Here is a 6,565-nt window from a genome sequence, read left to right as displayed (position 1 = left end):
AAATTATAAGAATATTTTGTACGAGTTTATCCTTTACGAGTTTATCCTTTTTATGTCGAGATCGATTTTTTTTGTGAGATTGTTATTTTTTCTTTTATATGTTTCGAAGCAAAATAAATTCAAAAATAACAATCTATTCTTATTTTATTTCTCGAATATTTCTAGTGCGTTTTCCATGTTGTCTGGTTCGGGCCAAGCCCAATAGCTGGTTCTGGCCCTTACACTTTCAGATTATTTTATATGGCCCCTAAAACTTGTTTAGAATTGACCCAATACTTCAGAAGTAGTATCAAGCCCTTGCCCATGAGGTGGTGGCCCAATCCCAACCCAATCTGAGAATCCAACAAAAAAAAAGTACTACTCCATCCATCCCAAAATATTTATTCGTTCCTTAAAATGAGAACCCAAAAGCAATTACTGTTGTTCACAAAATTTCAAAAGTTTCTACAATTCATTAGATATCAAAGGAGTTCTTTTGATTATTGAAAAATAATTTAATTTTAAGTCCTCGTTTTGTGAACCAGATAAGTATTTTAGGACATAGGTAGTACTTTTTTTTGATAATAATAAAAAAAATTATCATTAGAGAAAACGAAAGAAAAAGAAGAAGAAATGGAGACATTAACCATATTATCTTTAGATCTTGAATTATTGGAATAATAAAATTTAATGGGTAAGGAAAATAAAGTGGACCAAAGCTGTATCGATTTCTCTAGTTTACAGTTTGCCAAAGATAAGAATTAACTTCTTCTTCTTTTTATTATAAACTCGACAACGGTTATATCGAGAAAGCGCGCAAAGAGGGGCGGGCAAAACACCCGCTTCATGACATTGATACATGAAGAAGAGTGAAAGATCCATAACAAAAAAACAAAGATAAAACATTCAACACAAAGTTGAATGAAACCAGACACACATCAACCAAAGCAAGAAGCACAAGCTAGCACCTAAAACCCTGAGGCCTAACAGAAGCAACCAAAAGCAGGAATCTTCTTCTTTTCTTGTTTTCCATAGCAAATGAGTATATCAAATTCATTTTAAGTACATTTTTTGGGCAAATAAAAGGACTTAGTCACACGTTATTTCAGCCTCTTATACCGATCTCCTCATGAGATTGTAAGAAAGAGAAGAATTTTCAAAGTCTTAAGGCTCAGTTTGAATGTCCGTAATCTTTTGTGAAAATAGGAATTTGATTATCAAGAATCAAAGTCCTAGTAATTCAATCCCTGGAGTAATTCTATTCCGACATTTGGATTAATTCAATAATCTTCTTCGGGCATCATTTATTTTTGAAAATTTTAAAGTCAAACATTACTTTTTGTACAGTTTGATCCCTCCCTCATGAGAGATGTGAAGGATCAAATTCCCTCTGAGTGTTGAAATGGGATTCCTTGTTGAATAGTATGTCATTAAGAAATCACATTTCTATTCATGTCAATTTAAAACATAGAAAATATGAAAACAAGGCATCATATTCTTATTCCCCTAAGATTATTGCCATCCAAATTGAACCTAACCTTCCAGCTTACTTCTTTCCGTCTACGAATTCGATGATAAAAAATATAGGAAATTGATATTCACACTTTCTTTTTTGTTATCCACACTTCATTTTGTCTTTTAGCAAAAAAAAAAAAATACATACACATTCAACACTAAAAAACAAAAAGGGAGTGTGAATACCAATTCCCATATATAGGAAAAATTAGCCATAAGGACGGTAAAATAGTTTTCATTTAGGGGAAGGACTCTAGAAAAATAGTTTTCGATGGAGATTCTTCAACTTTTTGAGTTTTTTGGCCATAAGGCCAAAAGCATGTTTAGGCACTTTTTTCATAGGATTTTAGGGTGCACATTCCTATTATAAGATTTTAGTGATTTAGGCACTTTCATAGGGTACCCTAGAGTTTTAGGCACTTTTATAAATTGGGTATCCTAGGGTTTTAGGCACTTTCATAGGATACTCCAAAGTTTTAGGCACATTTGTCCTTATGTTTGATTGCAAAAAATGATTGTCCTTGAGCTCAAAAAATATAAATACGATGGATTTTTGGCTAAGTCTCCCGAATATATATTTACAAATTCTTGATTCAAATAGAGCCAAGAAGTGTTTTTGTTCCCAACCAAAAATTTGGAAGTTGGGCTAAACCAATTTGGGTAAACAGTCAAGGCCAACCAACTTTTAAACCACGGTATTCTGGTCTGGTCCATGCAAATAGTAAACCCGTAAGCCCATCTTCGTGACCACGTTTTTTCTAGCTGGGCTACACAAATCGGATGGACGGGCCGAGGCCCGTTAAACCAATCTTTGTCAATTCTAGACCTCTTCTAGAAATCCACCGGAAGCTAATCAAATGAGTTGAATCAAAATTGTGAAAAACCTGTTGGTGTTGCAATCTATATCGCTCAATGATCCATAGATCGCATCTATACTCAAAGACTCAAAGGAAAAAACCCTCGAAGTTTTTAAGCTCCGAAAGAGTTTAGGGCTACGCGATGTGCTGCGCTTGCTGCCTTCCTAGCTAGACCTAACTAACTGATTGGTATATATATAGTGCTCTAGCAACTTTAGCACGAAACAGCAGCGCTGTTGTATCACGCTATAGTCGCTCAAGCACTTTTGTCCGTTAGCTTCTTTCCAGTGACGTCAGATGGACAATAGACCCTGACTGTGGCCAGCTCAAGCCACTTTCTGAAAATTTGCAAACTTGATTTTGAATGACAAATCTTTTGAACCACATCAAACTTTCGTTCACTCAAGACGCTACACATTGATTTCATTTCACATTCGTAAACGCACATAATGAAATTAAAATTACAACTCAACAAACGATGGAGATATGTCCATATAACAATAACTATGTGTTTTGACATGAAATTGTCAATGGCGAATGAGTTCGGCCTATGGAACTTACAGATACCGTGGTTAAAAACGTCTTATTTAATGCGTAATTTGTTTTTTCTGGTTAATTCAACTTAAGCCTCCAAGAACTAAATTACAAAGTGGTGGTGGGGTGGTGTTTGAAACTAAGATGACAGTTGCCTGTGCATAAGCCCCCTTTGTTTCTTTTGTAGGGAAATCTACAGACCAGTGACTTTCTTTTCTTGTATTAAAGGCTCCTTTTTGCTTTATGCAATTGAAATCCGTGGCATCTTGTCTTAGCATTCAAGGCAAATTGGAAGGGTAACAGCCTGTTTGGAACTAGGAGAAAAGAAGGGAAAAGAAAAATACTCCTAAAAGGAAAGGAAAATGAAATTTGAGAGAAGTGTGGAGAAAATACTCCTACTGTGCTTGATTCTTTGTTTTGTTGTTTTCTTCTTTGTTTCCTCTCAAACCAAACAAGGAAAATTTTATTTACCCTCCTTTCTTTTCGTTTCCTTAAATTTAATTGAATTAATCATTTATCTCGACGAAAAGAATCTAAAATAGATAAAATTACGACCAAAGTTTTAAAAATATAGTACAATTTTATAGTCTTCTTGTTCGCCTTTTATGAACTTTTTACTATTTTGGTGGATGTTTATAAACACTTTTTAGGACCCAAAAAAAAAGAAATAAAAGTTTGACGAAAAAGTAATACAAAACTAACTAATCATTAAAAATATCAATTATCTTTTACGAATTACTAAGTCAGGAGAACCCCCTCACTTCCACGAAATGAAGCAACAATTAATCCCAAGGGTTGGCCCAATGGTCAATACCTGAGACTTAACAGTTTGCTCCTTCTTAAGATTTGAGGTTTGAAATTTCTCAGGTCCTATCAACTTCTTTTTGAGCAGTTCATATGGAGGCTTTAATTGGACTAGCTACAGGTGGGCGGTATGATTGGACTTTTAAGATTTTTCGAGGTGCATGTAAGTTGACCCGGATGTCTGAGTTATCAAAAAGGGATGCAACAATTTGTGTGTATTGAGCTACGTACCGATCCATTTTTCTCAAGAGTAGATTCTACTTACTAATTAAAAAAAGAAGCTACTGATCCGCGTTAGGAAATAACCATTTTTAAGTATAAAGGAAATGATATTGGCACTTTAAAAAATGATGCAAGCACTCCAAAATCAGTGTAACTTCAAAGCCAATTTTCTTTATTTTTTGGAGTGCCTGCATCAATTTTTGGAGTGCCAATATCATTTCCCAGAACAAAATTGACTTTTTTTGGTTGCTAAAAAGTGGTTATTTTCAAAAATATTAGGATAAAAGTAAATTTTTTTTACTTTTTTGATTCATCTTGACGAGGCGAATCGGAAAACTAAAAAAGTGAGACTTAAAACTAAAAAACGCAAAAGAAAAAAATTCAAATAAGGACAAAATTGAAAAAAAATGTTAGTAGAACGAGGTCTGGCTTATAAAAATAAAAAAAAAAGGAACGAGGTCTGAGAAGTCATTCGTTTTTTTTTTTTAAATTGCCGAGAAGTCATTCGCTGAGAATGAGTTCTCTCATGAACCAGCCAAACAAAAAAATGTGGAAAGTGGGAAATGATCAAAAGGTGAAAAATGTAAAAAGTGGAAATGAAAAGGTGAAAAAGATCTAATCAATGGACCAAGTTGGCATTCTTTTACATCAAGAATCTCAACTTTATGTATATGTACCATTATTTCTTCGTTCAATAAATCTTGCCCATTAATGCCAACGCACAATTTCTCTCAACCTATGCCTAGGCCTAGCCTAGCATACAATTAAATGTTCAGAGGAATTTTTTAGTACCGGGTGGGTATATCTCACGTAGTGTCCGTTCGGCACTCTTGAGCCGTCCGATACATTTTTGAACAGTTCAAATTAAAACTTTCTCTTTCCTCTCTCCCCTCCTATTTCTCTCTCTAAATTTGAGCCATCCAAAACTACATCGGACGGTTCGAATGTGCCGAGCGAGGATCACATGGTATCCAGTCCGCACTAAAAAATTTCTCAAATGTTTATGTCTAAGATTAGATTAAGAAATAAAGAGATTCTTAGCTAGTAAAATTCCAAGTCCAAAAGCATGCATAGTCCACCTCATCCGTAACTGTAAAGTTCCAACGACCAACGTCTATGTTTCTTTAATTCACTAATCCTGTTTCAAAGATTACTTTATAGATTAGAGGCTAGCTAGTTACTCCAATTCACACCTCTTCTTGATTCCCATTAAAATGCTAAGTATACAACTCCTCGACAACTCGGGTTGTAAACGAGCCGAGCTAAGTTTTATCGAGCTCGACTCCGATTCGATTGTTTACTAAACGAGCCAAAAAATTTGAGCTCGAGCTTAGCTCTAGCCTTAACGAGACGAGCTCTAACGAGCCAAGCATAGTCATTTACTAAACGAACATCTTTAATTAATTCGAGTCTCCCTTAACGAACCGAACTCCACTCGGCTTGTTTACTAAATGAGCTGAAAATTCGAGCTCATTTAGTAATGATAATTCAACAAGAATTGAATTCAAACAACTTAATTTATCAAAAGAAAAAGAAACTAAAAAGAATAATTCAAGCTAATTTTAATGAGGTTCTTTCCATTAGCGGATAATAAACGAGTCAAACAAGCAAGTAGTAGATTGTATAGATTTGATCTGAAATCATAACGAACTTCAAAAATATATTCAAATTTGGCTTGTTTACCTTACGAGTAGGTCTCAAACAAGCATTAATTTAGCCAATCTCGAGTAGTATGAGAATTCAGCAAACATTATAAATTGAGCAAGGCCCAGATACAACTTGTTCCAACTTGATTTTTTCAGTAACATACCAATTTAAAACGAGCTTTTTTAACAATTCAAACTCTAGTAGCTTGGTTCGTCAATCATTCTTGTTTCCATTCACTAGGTGGGGAAAATGCAGGGGCCGCCAAGACTGGACAATTACTAAAATGACCACTACATAATGGTTGGCTCAAATTATTTAAGACCTTACAAAGGGTCAAAAATGGAAAAGGCACAGAAGACGAAAGAATTTATTCTGATTAGCTTTGTGTATGGATTCTTGATGGACCAAACAGGGCTTTTCAGAACCACTTCATTCTTCTTCACAAACTTTGCTTGGCTATAGCTGTGTGAACTTGTCTTTACATGTTGAAAAGAAAGAATAAGAATCTTGGATTGATTGATTACCAAGAGAGAGAAATGTAGGGATGGCCTCCAAATTCCTCATCTCATGGCCTCCAAATTCCTCATCTCATCTCTCAAGTGATAAGATAATATTGTCTTTTGTGTGCTACTGTGCTAGTTAAAAAAAGTATAATTGGAAAAATACAAAATAAAAAAAAAGGAAGAAAAGATATCCCTTTTCTTCTCTCATTTCTCACTCTTCTTAGGCCGGGATGGTGATGCGCATCATACAACCCGTCTGTTCGACAATCTAACGATCCAAATCTCATCTACACCGTGTAGCATCCAAGTCGTTCATTGCCGAGATGAGATTTAGACCGTTGGATTGTTGAACAGACGGCTCGAATGGCGCATAGCATGTGCACCACTCGCACAGCACCATCCTCCATTCCGGTTTAGCTAAGTGGAGTTGTTAGCTATTTTGGATAGTCAAATGCGCAGAAGAAGCCTTCCAACAGCTTCATTGGAGTTCGAAATCAGGAGTTC

The sequence above is a fragment of the Rhododendron vialii genome, chromosome 10a (assembly GCF_030253575.1).
Source record: "Rhododendron vialii isolate Sample 1 chromosome 10a, ASM3025357v1".
NCBI lineage: Eukaryota > Viridiplantae > Streptophyta > Magnoliopsida > Ericales > Ericaceae > Rhododendron > Rhododendron vialii.
This window is presented reverse-complemented; position numbering follows the sequence as displayed.